Source organism: Ammodytes marinus (genome assembly GCF_949987685.1).
Source record: "Ammodytes marinus genome assembly, chromosome: 3".
NCBI classification, from domain to species: domain Eukaryota; kingdom Metazoa; phylum Chordata; class Actinopteri; order Uranoscopiformes; family Ammodytidae; genus Ammodytes; species Ammodytes marinus.
This window is the reverse complement of record NC_137232.1, coordinates 29,230,735-29,247,666: the sequence shown is the minus strand read 5'-3', so window position 1 is coordinate 29,247,666 and position 16,932 is coordinate 29,230,735.

Here is a 16,932-nt window from a genome sequence, read left to right as displayed (position 1 = left end):
GTCCTTCACCACTCCCATATAGGGTGACCAGATCCCAATTCAGCAGATGTGGGACAAAGACTATGTTTGTGCGGGACAATGTGCCGTTTTTTTTAGCAAAATAAACCTGTGTCACCACCGGTAATGCCAGAGACACGGCTTTCTATATTAAAAACAACACTATCTTTAGATCAGCGCGCAGCAGTTAAGTTAGCTACTGTTAAACAAATAGAGCATTAAGGCTGCGGCTTCACATTAGCATTTCACTTGACAAACGTGAGTTGGCTTTTATTTTGAAGTAACAGGAAGGTAAACGCTGAAGCAGGCAGCACCTTCACAGAGCCCACTGAGCCCAGCAGCCCCGGCAGCGCGATACACACAAACGGAGACACACACACACACACACAGAAACTGAGACTGCGGTCTCCTCACAGCTATCGGATAAATGCCAGATTATAAAACACGCATTTAAAAAGGGGGGCTCACTGTCAATAACAATGCGGGACAACGTCTCAATTTGCGGGACGTGTGAAAAGTAATGGTAATTCGTGACTGTCCCGCACAAAGCGGGACATCTGGTCACCCTACTCCCATACAATGTATCCAGCACTTTTTTGTTTTTCAATCTTTTAATCTGTAAAGTGGGAACATTAATTATGACTCATTACAACCACTTACTTATTGCTTATCACCACAAACCCCGTGAAGATAGCAGCATCACTTTACATGCAGAACAGGTTTTGCTCCATAATAGTATGTTTTATTTTATAAAAAATACAGGCACATTTACTTTTAATAGACTTTTAGTTCATTGTTCACAATGAACGGTGTGCACCTCCCTTGGTGCTGCCATGGACCTTTTATAAGAGGCCGATCATAATAAATGTACTGCCGTAGTTGTGTAATGTCGGACCAAAAACTCTCCGTGAAGTCAGAGTAATCGTCCGCCCCCCGGCGCTCGTTAGCCTGTGTAGCCTACTGAGCCTACCTCTCATAAGGTCCATGCTGTGTAGGGCGGCTGCTATCGCCGTAATGCGCGCCCGCCTCCCCCATTCGTTCCATGGACATACAAAGAAAGGCTTGCTCGCGTCTCAGCCGAACATCAGCGAGTTTGCCGGTGGCGGCGGCAAAAAGAATCCAGTTTGTATTCGATAGGGTCATTTCGCAATAGGGTCATTTTATACGCGTTAGTTTTCAGAATGTACTGTCCTCCGATTTTCAAAATGAGAGTAATTTATAATCTGGACGGTTTCCGAGTAATGTAGAATATCGTAGTGATGAGTGGGACACATACAGGCGTTGCATATTAAACACAATCAATGGTATTTGCCCATGTGAAATCACGAACTAATCTGGTCGTCACACGTTGTCCCAAAGCCAACAACTGACTCCAAACTTTGTGCTGTTACGCACATGTGTGACACAAATCTTACCTCACACTGTTCCACTAACAAGCTGTAGGCCAACATGAACATATTGTAGGTAGTCCTAATCATGTCACGTTTGCGGGCATCGAGTCTACTGTCACCAGTTCCCCTGATCTGGATCATTACATTTGCCCCCAACCAAAAAAGATAAATATTTAGTCTGTCAGAGTCAAACCAGCGACCACATTTCCATCTCAATTACTCTTAGTGTCAGTACCTTATCAGTACGCCACCAACTTAGTGATCACCATCTGTGCTAGTTTCTTCGTATCACCATTAAAAAAAAATAATAATAAATTATACGCATGTAAAATGAGCGAATTACAGTTCTATTTCCACCTCGACTAACTATGTAGGCTACAATAGCAAAATGCTGCCGCTTTCCTTATACATTGACAATATTGTAATGTGATATCAGTCACATCCATATAATAGGAGTATTGAAAAACACATTAGTGATGATATGAAAACGGTATGAAACACGGTAGTAGAGTTCATTCACAAATGTAACTGATATCCCACTAAGCCCCAGCTCTCCACGCTTCAATGGTTACACACAAATAGCTTACCACAAACAACATTTCACTAAAAGCGTATGGACAAATAATCACCAATCCTTCTGAAGTAGGCCTAGATCTGAATAATAGCGTTAAATGTATAACTTAAAACTGACAAGGCATCGACAGTCAGCTAGCCTACTCGCTCCATATCCTCCAAAGCCTGTCACCAGATAATCCAACACATGAACCAGGAGTAGGTATTTCGTCTCCATGTCGCATTCATTTGTCGGTTTATTTTAAAACATCATGATAACTGTTTTCAGTCACAGACTACCCAAAGTATGCTACACGCACACAGTAGGATGTATTCAGTACGAAAGAAAAAATAATAGTCTCCCACGCAAAGCGTTAGTTTTCTGAATTTACTGTCCTCCGATTTTCAAACTGAGAGTCATTTATAATCTGGACGGGTTCCGAGTAATGTAGAATATCGTAGTGATGAGTGGGACACATACAGGCGTTGCATATTAAACACGATCGGTGCCGGTGGTATTTGCCAATGTGAAATCACGAACTAATCTGGTTGTCACACGTTGCCCCACAGCCAACAGCACAAAGCCAACAAGCTTTGTGCTGGTTACGTTATGTGACACAAATCTTACCTCACACTGTATATTCCACTAAAAGGCTGTAGGAAGTGTAAACCGATATTAGGTAGATCGGATTCTTACGGCCAACATGAACATATTAAACATTTGACGTTTGCGGGGTTTTGATCAGGCATCGACCCTAGCCACCAGTTGATCTGACACACCGGCAGTGAGACGTGTCGGTTTTTAGCGTTCTCTCTTCTGATTGGATATCAGTTGTGGGATCCCAGAAAAGTTTATTTGCCTATTACATGCAGAGCGGGTGACTGAGGTATCGGAGTTATGAAACACGCACACTATATAGGTGATCACTGTATAAATATAGAGCGATTGAACACATATTAACTAGGGCTGTCAAGCGATTAAAAAAATGTATCTAATTAATTACAGGCTCTGTGATTAATTAATCGCATACTTATATGACACTTGTATGCCTGTTTATAAACACCTGTATAGGCTACCGTCTCGCTCTCTCTCTCAAAAATATTGACACACACACACACAAAGGAGGAAAAAAGACAGGCATACGCTAGGAAGAGTGAGAGGGGGCGGGTGTCCGTTTGCTGTAGACGATCGCAGCTAGCAAACAAAATTGAGACACAGAGGAAGATTGAGAGTTGTTTTGAACCTACATTGTTAATTAGGCACCCACTAAATCAATGCACAGACACTGCGGAGAATAACATAAGGCGTATTACTATACCTTCTTGCTTATTTGCCCGGAGCAGCCCATAAAACGTCCATAGAGCCCTCTCTATGCTTCTTTCTTCACTCTTTAATCCCGTGCGGGCCGTGTCCGCAGCTCCGCTATCGTCTCACCTTTTTTGCACCGGGTCAAAGGGCAATATAGAAGTGCGATTAATCTGCGTTAATTTTTTTAATCGCGTTAATTTTTCTGTGATTAATTAATCGAAATTAACGCGTTAATTTGACAGCCCTAATATTAACATAAATATATCGCTTATATATTTAAATGCACTTTGAGGACCATGTTGCACTTTAAATGTGAATGAGTGTGTGGGAGGAGAATATCTCTAGGGCTATTACTGTTTATATTTCTTTTGTATTGTGTTTTTAATATCAATGATGTTACATTGATTATGTCTTACAAATACTCCTCTGAGGAATAAAAAAATAAAGACTTGAGTGTATATGAAAACCTTTGATGATGATGATAAGCAACATGGCTTTAGCACATTAACACTTATGTTCCTCTAATAGCTCAGGCAAATTGGCTGTGCATCTTGAATGCTTTTTCGATGTCATACAAGAAAAATAAATTAGAGTAGCATGAGAAAAAATCCATGGAATTACACCAGAGCACAGGTTTAACTTTACTACCATTAAGGTACCTGCACAAGTACAGGATTGCATCTATTCAATATGCTCACTAATTAGACCTGATCCTACTTTTTATTGGTCTATAATGAATCTGGCTCTCCAGTCAGAGGAAAGGGAAATTACTTTCTAGGGCCTTACTGAGCCGTTACCCATGGGACTCACCCTGTTTTATCTTTGGCCTGCACAGGATGGAGAAAGGAAGGTGGAGACTAAATCAATTTCCCTGCTTTGGCTCATTAGCTGGGGCCCTTGGGTGAGTCAGGCTCCATGGCGATGCCCTTGGAGGAACGGAGCCAAGTGACTGGCAGCATCATGGCTACTGGAGACAAGAAGTGAGAGACTGACTGTTAAATGTATAGACATGGCATTCCGAAATACAGAACTGACCAACAAGTTTTGCTCACATACAGTATTAAACTTGAACAAGAAATACAGTGCACCAGACAGCAATATAACCTCAAAACAAAATTTTATAATGGGTTTATCCTTTCTTCATATTCATATTCATTCATTTGTTTAACAAGGGAAATGGTGCAGATTCCTTTTAAATTATTTATATTATTCAGGCAACTATGGGGTAAATAGGACAAATGTCTTTTTTCCGTCATTTTTATTCCATCTTTAAAAACATTTAATTGATAATAATGATCAGATACTGTTGACATAATCCAGTATAACATGTACTATATGTAAAATCATTTTTCACATTTTCCATGAGATCCATATTATTTCACTGATTTTTGGCTGCAATATTCACAAAAAAGGATTGTGTTGGTATGGATTGCATCCATGATTATCTTTAACGTCTCACACCCGCATCTTTAAACTATCAGTATCAACAAAGGATTGAATGGACTTCAACATACACATGATAGTGATGCAATTATCCAGTTCTAACCATGACATATGGCATAACATTAATGTGGGTAAACATGTGCTTTGTGATCTAATAAACAGCTCAGTTTTATAATCTCTCTGGCAGCAGTTTGTTAACAGGTCAACTCCAGCAGACCGCAGTGAATTTGAACAGGATTATGGCTTTTGTTGTTTGGATTTTCCGAATCTAATTACCTTGCAGAGGAGCTTAACTGACTTTGCAGCCTATCTGCTCGGGGAAATTGATAATTTTTGGAGCAAACCAACCAGCTTTACATTTATTATTTTATGGAAATTAACTGATGATATAATAAAACTTGAAGGCAAAGCCAAGTGAGGATTTTGTCAAACAGACATAAAATGGTTCTTCTGTGTCAAATCTTATACCAAGCATGCTGTGATGCGTCTGGAGACATTTTGAAAATTCACTTGAGCACAGTCCTTGTACTCTTCACCACATACTGTGTGTATGACAATAAATCAAATAATTTCTAGTCATGTTTTGCATTCCTGCATAGTAGGGGAGAACGGGGTAATTTGTCACATGGGTTGGATGTCACATTCGTTATATCTCGCCACCAGAGCGCGCTAGCTCTGAAATGTTGATATAAAAAAGGTCCAGAATTGGGATCAGAGGTCACATACATAGACTTCCTTGGAGTTCGACTGCTGCATTTCAGGTGAGAGGATGTTTTGTGTTTTTCATGTCAAATTCCAAATATTTTGCTTCTCAGTATTTTTCTTCTAGGCTTTTACACAATGGGTTTATAACAAAACACTTGTTACCCTCAGAAAGTGTGAAGGGTAAACTATAGTTTAGATTGTGGTTAGCAAGCTAATTAGTTGTCAGATGGTTGTTGGCCTTGATGCTAGCAAGAAATTCAAGTTGGGGTTGGTCGTCAAATTTTTTGGGGGGTTGGTTGTCACATGTTATCTCAAGGCTGCAGCCAGAAAAGGAACCCAATAACGAAAGAAATTGTCAAGCTGTATCCTCACTGACACCCCAGAGAAGGAAATAATAGAGCAGGAAAAGGCAGCTAGCAAGCAAAAGAAAAAAGGGCAACAAAATCAAAACAACCCAGTGCATCCCAAACTAGACCAGCTGCCAAGGCTACAGAACGTTATGTAGGCCTATTTGTCAACTTGACAATGCAATTAAACATTCAAATTTGGTCCTGCCTCCTTGCCTTCTTTTTAAGATTTTTCCCATTAAGATAACATTGTGACAAACAACCCCATAGTGTGTGACAACCGACCCCTTGATGGGGTTGGTTGTCACAATGTGTCAGAGTGTCTTTGATGGTAAATTACTTCTTCATTACAATAAGTTGGAAAAAAAGAGAGACACACATTTCTAGCCAACACCTTAAGCTTCAATTTAATGTAGGAATGGCTATTGACAGATGTTTTGGTGATGAGCAATTCTCACTAGAGTAAAAAGTGTGCCTACTTACCCCGTTCTCCCCTACAATCTGTACCACATAGCAGAAATGATCTTGCCATCACCCATTAATCACAACAACACTCAGAAAACTGCACAAGATTATGTCCTCCCTTGCACTGAACAACGCAGAAAATGATTGACCTGTGGCAAAACGCTGTGTGAAAAAAAAATTATCTTAGTATGTTCATTCAAGTAAAACACTTTTATGAAAATGAGAATAGTCTCTCTCTCTCTTGTCAAGGGGAGCCCATTTCTTAAAGATTTAAAATGTCTGGGCTTTGATCTCAGCTGTGTTTGTGGATTATCAGAGTGAGCTGCTGCGTGAGATTTCACAGGGATAAAAGAAAAGATCAATTCCTCAACCTTGCTTGGATCTACCCCATTTTACCACCAGTCACAGCTTTGAGGGAGTCCTCATTAGCACCCTTGTACACACACTGGATCCACTCAAAGCATCCATGTAGGGCACTGTGACAGAGAAAAGTGCATTTGAATCAGATGCAGGGTTCAAGCTGACACAATTCAATTATTTAAACCAAGTCTGCATGGCCCTATATCAAACACAGCCTTATTAGAAATGTACATGTTTCCATATTCATCTGAGGCTCATTAATATACTGTCAAGGCTGTGGGGCTGTGTTACCCATTGCCAATGTCCATCCAATCCACCATCCACAAAAAATGCCTCGGCAGATCCTTAACTGTTTCTGCTCTCACTAGACTGTAGGCTCTCAATGCAGTAAAAGGAGCTGGTTAAATCCATAACAGTGTATGGCTCCCCTGACACTAGCATGAGCCATGTGTTACCTGTGAGGTGAATGGATTTCCAAAAGCATTATGAGCTCCGAGTGAGGTGTAACAAGCTCGCTGAAAGAGGTGCTGACCTTTATGACAACAGCTAGATTTCTAACCGTGGCGCTGTCATTGCACAGTCTATAGCTTCTTGGTTATTGCTGGTTATAAAAGTTGAGAAGGGAGAACTGAAACATGAATAGCACATCTTCTCAGCCTGATTTGCAGTTCAGGGTGTGATACACAATGAACCAAGCCCCAACCACAGCAATTTCTACCAGCATCCAATGAGGAAGTGACAAACAGTGCAGTACCTTCCGGTGGCAACTAGGGGGTGGTACAAAAAGTGAGCAATTTTTCGTTGACTCACTTGTTAAACAGGCTGTTTTCACAGTCTTATTAAACCTATTTACGGGCTCGTCCCCAAAACCATTCCAGTCTGTATGTTTAGGTCATATCTCCATGACAACACTGATGCCCTTTTTCGGGAAGAGGAGTGAGGCGGAGTAAAAATCTCACAAGATGGCGACAAGCATAAGTCCAGGAGAATTGGATGCAGTAGGAATAACTGAGGTCAGCCCGGATGCTGCATCCATTTTATATACTATCTATGCAATGGACATGATCTTTCAATGCATGTGTTTTAATATGACACAGTGAAATAAACATATTGCTGAACATGAATCAATGGAATAGATGGAAAAGAGGAAAATATTTAAGACACATTATCATACCATATGCTACTTTATAGTACACCACAGTGATGTTATCTGTTTAATAAGTCCTCTTGAATCTTCAGTATCCCAAACATGTACAGTATGACATCATAGTTGGCAGCAGTGACTGTTAATTCTGCTGATTGGGAATAGGTAGGTGAAGGAACACATTCATACTCATCCATTTGGGGCGACGCCAGCCTAGGAGGAGTGTTATGGGCTGGACCAGATGAATTCTTTATTAGTGCTTCCCTAAGAGCAATTTAATCAACTGGCAGTAAAATTCCCGCTGACCAAACCCTATACATTATGCACTAAAAGAGCAGAGCAGAAGTTATCAGGTTCTCTAAATAAAAACCCATAAGAGAAGTTGACACGGACTCATAACATGAGATTTGGAAGTTGTAACATCACTGTTTGAAACATTAATCCCCACATTTGGTCAATGACAGTAAACATATTTGCAGGCAAGGCAAAAAAGACATGAAAAAAAGATTCAGCGATGAATAATGTCTCAGACTTATAGTAGTATAGTCTATAGTAGTATAGCCCACAGCAAGAAACCGCAGCGATGTGGCCCAAAAACCTGTCAGGACTGCAGTGACATTCTCATCCTTCCACAGACAGCCTGAGGGTCCACCACCACGATTATATAAAACCTCAAATTACATTCACCTGAAACAAGCTTGGGCAACTGACAGGTCACACCTATGCTCTATTCAGTTAAGCTAATGTTACTGTGTCCCATAATGACACCCAATCATTCTCGGAAGGGGTGGTCAAATGTCAAGCAACAGGAGACCGTTTACATATTCATCTGCAATTACTGCAACATTAAAATTCACCATGCTGCCCAGCAGTGGCCAGTGTGAAAACATTATTTGTACTATGTACAGCAGTCAAAGAGATAACGAGGCACTAAGGAGGAGGATTTGTGTTTTGATCACAAAGATCAGACTGTCCTGCTTTCAGCCAGAGTGAGACACAAAAAAAACATTACATTTATTTCGAACCTTACACAATTCCAATATGATTAAAGCATAATCGATAAAGAAGCTCCTTAGGAAAGAAAGTACCCTTGTGAATTTTAGCCTGGAGTGACTATGATGTAACAACATTGTCACGTTTTGCTTTAATCTGATCACTGTAGAGAACAATTTTTTTCTTCAGCCCAGGAGCTCTCCTTAGAAGCCACACCATTAGAAAGAGGCCCCTTAGTGCTCTAAAGGTGCGAACAAACTGCACACCGCCGCGCGGCGAGTTTACATAGAAAGTCAATGAATTTCGTGCGCCGCCGTGCGGTCCGCAGGAGTTGAAAATATTGAACTTTTTCCCAACGTCACTCGCTTCGGGACGACAAAATTAAGATGGATGATAACATAATAGTCACAGTTTGCTCCCATAAGTTCTGTGAATAGCCTATGTGTCTGTTGCCTGCTGTGTACAGCTATCAGTTTTGCTTTATGAACCAAGTTCGCATCGGTTAGCTTGGGTAAAGCACCATCAGCACAGCAGACTGGTGCTCTCACCATTATACTATCTATGGTTAGCACAAGCGCCAGCATATCCCCAGAGTAGGAGAAGGCTACTCTGATCGGGCGGCGGACACAATATGACCCAATATGATCACGCGGCGTGCAGTGTGTTCGTACCTTAACACTATCACTGAGCAGTGTAAATCGGGTTCAGACACAGTTGGCAATGCAATATTAAAAAAAAAAAATCACAAGATAGATTAATGAGTTTGAGAGTGGTTGATAACTGTTTCAACAGAGGAATAGATCAATATAGAGTCACCATACCTCTGTGGCTAACAGACACTTTTCATATTAGGCAAAGCCCCAATTAGAGCTGTCCCGGGTGACAGCTCCCATAGCAATAGGCAGGGATGTCTGCCGTTATACAGCAATGTCTTGCACCATTACATTGTTGTAACACCTTGCAATAGTCAAGTTCCTTAAACCTTGACTAAACAAGTATCAGCAACCGGCTGGATACAGAAATTAATAGAGGTTTATTCCAGTAACAGAGGCTACACCTTACTATGATAAAAAAATACAGTGTCAAATTTCAAGACCGTGTGTAGACATAACGTTACACAGTACTAGGGCTTTTCGCGAGCAACTTGGAATTTTATTGGTCGAATCGTATCTGCCTGTTCAATCCAGAGATTTGACTATTCGTGATTCTATCTCTCAATCAAAAAACTGCATTGAAATGAGATCTTTGGCCTCCTGTCAACCCAAAATCGGTGGAAACGGGCCTTAAAGGGATAGTTCGGTATTTTTGAAGTTGGGTTCAACTTCAAAAGTTGAGGCACTGGTAGAGGCACTGGTAGACTGTTGGCTTTGAGCCAGGCTTTCAGATCTGTATTAGTGGAGCTGAGGCAGTGTATAAACACCCAACTTTTTTTCAGCAGAAGACAGGTAGCGAGTACATATTAGCCAATTTTGACAAAAAGTGTTCTGGATTAATATGACTGAATGAGACTTTAACATCAGCCATAAGAAACACAACTTACTTCACTTAGGCCTATTTGTCATGTGTAAGAAAAACTGAATATTCAACACACAGAATACACAAAGAGGCTTGGCCAACTGTATAAAAAAACATGAAACTCAAACTACATTCTCAGAAAATCACATATCTTCTAAAATTCACAGTGCACTATGACTACCACAGCCTATTCAAATGTATTTAGCCACCAGTTTACAATAGCAGTATAGCGTGTCTAATGAATGCTGCCCAGTGCCAGAAAGTATAGGCCTAAATGTGTTATTTTCATCAAAACATACAGTATAGGTTTCAGTTTTGCTGCTAATAGGCATACAAGCATTCACACTAAGCATTAGTCCACAGCAGACATTTTGACTTCGCATGGCAGTAAATGCACAGGTGAAACCAATATTATTGATGGTAGGTGTTCCATTAGGCTAAGTGTCCAGGTAAGCTAGGCGAGTAGCCTATGCCAGGACCCATAGAAGTAGCTCAACTAATATGGAATGCATTTTTTTAATCATTAGGCCAATAATAAATGTTTTAATACTGTAGGCCTTGTTAATTACATATTTGCTTTCCCTGCTACCATGTCTGGCCGCACTTTTAATTGCCACATATTACACTCATTGAAAACAGCCAGTCGGGAAAAGCTATGGCCACCATTATTATTATTTTTTTAAGAAGGGTTTTAATGTGTTATGGCAAAATTAACACACACTAATTCACTCAGGCAACATTTAGGTGTCAAGCAAGCTACAGCTATACTGTGGGGAAGCACTGTATCGTAACAAACTGACTGTGCTTTCAACACCCACAATAATCGCCTTGTTCATAAATTATAATTCCTCTTCTCGCAGGAAGCCTACTAAACCCCTTCAACCCCCTGCTGTACAGAAATACATCTTACTTGTGTCGTTTTCTTTCACTGCACGAAGAGCTTGACTTGACTCGTTGGAGGTGTCCATGCAGGAAGGGGATGCTCCTGAGCAGCCTGTCCTCCGCCGGCTCCTCCAGCCTCAGCTCAGGAATGGGATGCCCAAAGGCCATGTCCTCTGTGAAGCGGCTAACAGCTAACAGGTGTGCGAGCGCTAACGATGTTTTAACAACTGGACTGACTGGCAGTTCTCCGAGTCCTCTATTCAGTGAGGGGATACTACCTATCTGCGACATACTGAAGGCTTGTTATTTCCCGCCTGTGCTCTGCAGGCTGCGAGGCGAGATAGAACTGCCACGTGCTCAAAGTGGAGTCAGGGGATTGAGAAAGTTATTTTCACAAATTTTATGCATCGACTAGTCTTTAGCACAATGTTCATGCATTTAACAATATGTGTTACATCAGAAGCTGCAGTGTCCTCATTATGTCTTTACCTGTATTTGATGTCCAAGCACAAAGGCATTTAAACATAGCCTAATACAAAACCCTTACTTCAATAGGGTATACACTTTTCGTGAATTTTCAATCAAAAAAAGTAGGCTATAAATTAAGTTTTTTCTTTTTTCTGAAAGAGTAATTTATATTTTGCCACGGTTATGGTTGTGATTTGTATTATGTGTTAGCACAAGTGTTAAGTGTCCACTGCCACAGACAGGGTTTGGCTGATCACTCAATTATTAGTAGGCTACTCTGTAACACAAGATAAATGTGTTACAGTCACTATAATCTATTGACATTTCAGATATGAGTGTTAAATATAAATCCTTCAGAGACCCCAAAAGACAAATGTCATTGCTGATGTCAAGATGTTTTTTTTTAGTACAAAACGTATCTCTTTCTGGTGTAGCCTATCGTGTAATAATAGTGTGTGAGATAATCTGATGAGCTGTGTATTACTGTAACACTTGTTTTCCAGAGCACACACGTTATGGACAGGTAGTGGATTGTGAGGAAATAATCACTGATTTTGACAACAAGCATTCTCCAGAATCCCTGACTTAATGTGCAGCATATTTGGAACAACATTATAAATTAACATACACTGTGAGTCAAGAGATAAATGTGCAAAGTCAACAGTCTGAAGGTGAAATCCTCAGCTGAGCGATTCTCTTTTCAGTCAGCCAATTTAGAATTATGGACCTCCTTTGTCTAATTTACCTGACAGTAAATTGTACTTGCTCGCTCCATTTCAAAGGATATGGTATCATTGATTGCCTAATTTTTCAATTAGATTGATTAATAGCTTTCAGAATTAAGATTCTAGTTTACTAAATGGATATTCATGCATCTTGCTCTCCTTGTCTAAAGAAAGACAATAATTTAATATTTGAATTATGATAATATTATAATATCTTGTCCATTGTGTATCTACTTGTGCTGATATGCATTTTAAGGACACAGAAATCAGAAATGGTGATTCATCCTGCACCAGCTTCATTAAAAGCTCTAAATGAAATAAACAATTGTTCCAACAAGATAAATAGTTTTTTCTCTCAGATGTAAAGGTCAGAGTCCCATTGTGAATTAATCATCACATGTATCAGAGATTTCATAGATGCATTAATCATAATCCAACCTGTCAGAACATTATCAGTTAGTTTGCAAATCAACCTCCACCAATGGATCATTTTCTCCTTAGTCCATCTATATGCAACTAATTTTTTTTTCAAAGTGGAATCCAGGCAGTAGCAAAAATAGCATGCTATTAACCTCTCTATCAGAATTTATGGCAGCACTATAATTAGTGAACTCGTCAGAGAGTGAAATATACTTTAGATGTGGGTCACAGAGCAGTGTTCATTACCCAGAAATAATCAGTGCAAAGGCACACAAAGCCCTGGTAAAATTCTACAGTATAATGCAAAAAGACTGAATAGAGAAGCCAATTCATACATGTAGCTGAAATACTGGGCTTACCACCGCTCCTTTCAAAGCTGATTGTCAGAGATACAGTGATTAGCTTTAAGATGAATGAGACACACGGATAAAAGGTTTTGAATAAAAATGGAAGCCAACAGACTTTAGCTTCTTTACTCCTATTCATCGTGACATTGTGTCGAACTTGGTGCGCATATCAGTTTCCACCAGAGGGAGCTTAAAGCAAAGCCACGTACAGTGCCTGCACCCAATGGAACCTAGCCTACTAACAATATTACTTTTATGTGCTTCCATTAAGCCATACTCTAAAACAGAGTTATCTGTGGGGACCCAGGAAATGAGATCTGGTGATTGGTGATGAGGTCTATTTTCAGCAAAGAGGAAAATAATATCCAGGTTTTACTTTAATGTAGATTTAAACACATACTACAACTCCGCAATGTTCCAAAATCTGCTGACTATAGGTTACCCATGAGATTTTTGATGAACTCATCCCATCGATGATGTATTATGTGTCACTTTTGATTGTTCTCATCTAATTAGAAGCCATATCTGCATCGAATATACAAAGAGAGCTTTCCCCAATCAACACCAGGGGGCGCAATTATATAAGTGACTTCAATTATGAAGGCCTCGTGCGGTATTAACGTTGCAGATTATAGAGGGAGACCAAGAGCAAAATATGATCTGGTATTAATTAGGCAACAAAGCTCGCTCAGAGCGAAAGAAAATATTTCTTATCTGTGTGATGACATATTTTACCACTTTTTTATTAGAGCATGAGTATCCGTGTGTATGCATAACTGTGATACATCGTGCTATTATGATTTGTAACACCAACAAGGTGTCCTAATACAGGAACTCCAACAACAACAAAAAGTAAAATCTATAAATCCTTATCTTGAGTTCCTGGATGATCCAAGCCATAACCAAATGACGTTAAGGCAGCATATAAATGCATTGTTAAGTGTGTGTGTGTGTGTGTGTGTGTGTGTGGGGGCATGCCAGTGAGATGGGTATATGACAGTGTCATCACACATGGTTAATCATGTGGAACAATGGTCACAGAGGCATAATACAGAGAGCAGAGGAATGTGATCTCTGAAAATGTGATCTTGTTTAATATGGATGCCGTGTTTTGGAAATATGTAAATTAAGCAAGCAGTCTGGTGATTCTATTATCTCCCATGGCTCCTTCATGTGCACTCGCTCAGAGCTCTACTTCCACTTGTTTAACACACTTTTGTGAATCCTTGTCATACCTTTTGCATGCATCCTTTGGGTAGACACAAAGCAACACTCTGTGTATTTTGACCAGAGTTTACACAATACGGCATCAAGGCAGCTCAATAGACCATCAACATAAGAAGAACTTTTCAGGGGGACGGGATGAATGTCAGTCAATAGGTGACTGACCGGTCAATAGATATCGCTGACCTTGTTGCCAAGGGCAGGGTGTCATGTTGAAAGGCTGCAGAGCCAAAGAGATAATTGAGGTGGAGTGGGAAGAAGGAGCCCTCTGCCCAATGCTTTTTCCTCAGCTATAAGACCATAGTTTAGAATCGACTTATTAGAAAAGCTTTGGGGGCATCCACATCTTTACATAAATAAATCCTTAAAAGCCCAATTATTGTTGTGTGTTAAAGCCTTGGATGATTTACTGTATGAGAACAGGATAGTGCCCCTTGAAATAAATCCTTACCCAGTGCATTTGAAGAAAACATTCTTATGGCTGCTGTATGTTTATTGTTTTAACCCATACTTTGTATGAAAAAACATCTTCATATGCCTCTGTGTTGTATCGTAATAATATAAAAGATGGCCTTAAGTAATGCACAGTATAGGAATGAATGCTAAGTATGTAATACTTGTTATTGTGAGCATGACGATGCTAAGTGCTGATGTTTAGCAGGGGTAATGTTTACTGTTTAGCATCTTAGCCTACTAACATTTGCTGTGCACAAAGTACAGCAGATGATAATTGAGAATTGTAGTATTTACTGCTTGAGGAAAAGTCAGGGGATCCAGTGTGTACGATTAATTATCTGGGACTAATATCTGTGAATTATTTGAATGAATCCATCTTGTCAGTGTTGAGATTTTTTATTTTTTTTCTAAGATATTTTTTGGGCATTTTTATGCTTTATTGATAGTGCAGAGAGACACAGGTGAAATGGGGCAGAGAGGGGAGTGACATGCAGAGAACGACCGCGGGCGGGAATCAAACCCGGGTGTGCTGCTGGGCCCGGCCCGGCCCGGGGGGGGGACGCCCTACCAACTGAGCTAAGGGCGCCCCCGGGCCCGGCCCGGGAGGGGGGGGGACGCCCTACCAACTGAGCTAAGGGCGCCCCCTAGACATTCTTAAGATAAGTAAAATATTTGACCTCCTGCTGATGGTGTAGAGAGCAAAGTCAAGGTCACCAAAGTTTGTATGGTTAATTCTTTGAGGACCATGAATGTCTTTACAAATGTTGAAAAAAAGTAACAAATTGGTGAACCAAACACAGCGACGAACAGACGGAGTGACCGACCAACATAAGCATGGCTAGAGCCATGGAGATGGCTGTCAGCACAGTAATTTTAAAGGGATAGTTCAGTATTTTTGAAGTGGGACTCCGCCCATCAGCTGTCCGACACAGAGCTACCTGGGTTATGGGCGGAGTGTTACGTTAGACTGAACCGGTGTGATTTGGCGTGGTAATACAATGGCCAAACTACGCCTAAAAAAAAAAAACTTTAAAAAAACTAAAGCCGTGAAGAAACGCAGAAAATCTAGCATGCATTGAACAAATATATTTTTTATGAAAGCATTTACAATATATATATATGGAGAAAAAAAGGGTTATATCTGGTCTTCTCTGCAACAGTACAAGGCTAACTTCTGCTACCGCGACTTCTCCCCCAAATTGCATATAGGGACTGTGATGACAGCCATCTCAATAAGGTAACATATTTACTATACGTAAGTACCTCATACAATCCCAATTCAAAAATACTGAACTATCCCTTCAAGGAGTTTGGGGGAGAAGTCACTGTAGCAGGAGTCAGCTTTGTACTGTTTTTGTACTGTTTCAAGGGGGTACCAGCAGAAGAACGCTTTTGTGCCAAATACTGTATATTTAAATGCTTACCTTAAAAAATAACTATCGGTTCAATTGTACAAAATGTAGGATATTTTCACTGCTCATTTGTGGACTGATACACTGCAATGCAACGACGTGAGTTGGCATTGTATACATGGTAGAAATACATACGTAAGCATTCATCTTCATGACGGAAACGCATTTTTCTGTTGGCCCCCTGTGCAAAAGTACAACGCTGATTTCTGCTACAGTGACTTCTCCCCCAAACTCCTTAAGATTACTGCACTGACTGCCTTTTCAATAAGCATATCGTAAAATGATACATGCATTTCCTACAATGTAGAAGTCAACCTGCTGTGTATTGAAACTTGCCAGATAGTTCATTAATGATAATGCAGATGAAGTCATTTACCATCACAGCATTTTGAGTAATATGACTTGGTAATGAAACTGAGCAGCAATTGTTTTGAAATCTTTAGTTCTTTGAAGATTTCACAAAAGGATGCTTTAATCGGGTGCTAAACAACTCCAACCTGATATTATTTTATTTTTAGCCTTCCAGGTTAGCTTTTTCTGTTGTAGGTCGAGAATGTAATGCTTTTTGGCAGCCGTCAGGTTCACTTCAGTCCGCCATTCCATGTTGACAGAATTTATTATTGTGAATCTGTATGTACAGTACCTTACAGAGTAAAGAGTATGAAGAGAGCCTCTGACCTTGTCAGTCTCCATTAATATAAGCTAACCTCAGCTCAGAAGAGACTTGGGAGAGAAAATAATAGATTCCCAAACCCTCTGCAAAAAAAGGTTTTGCCA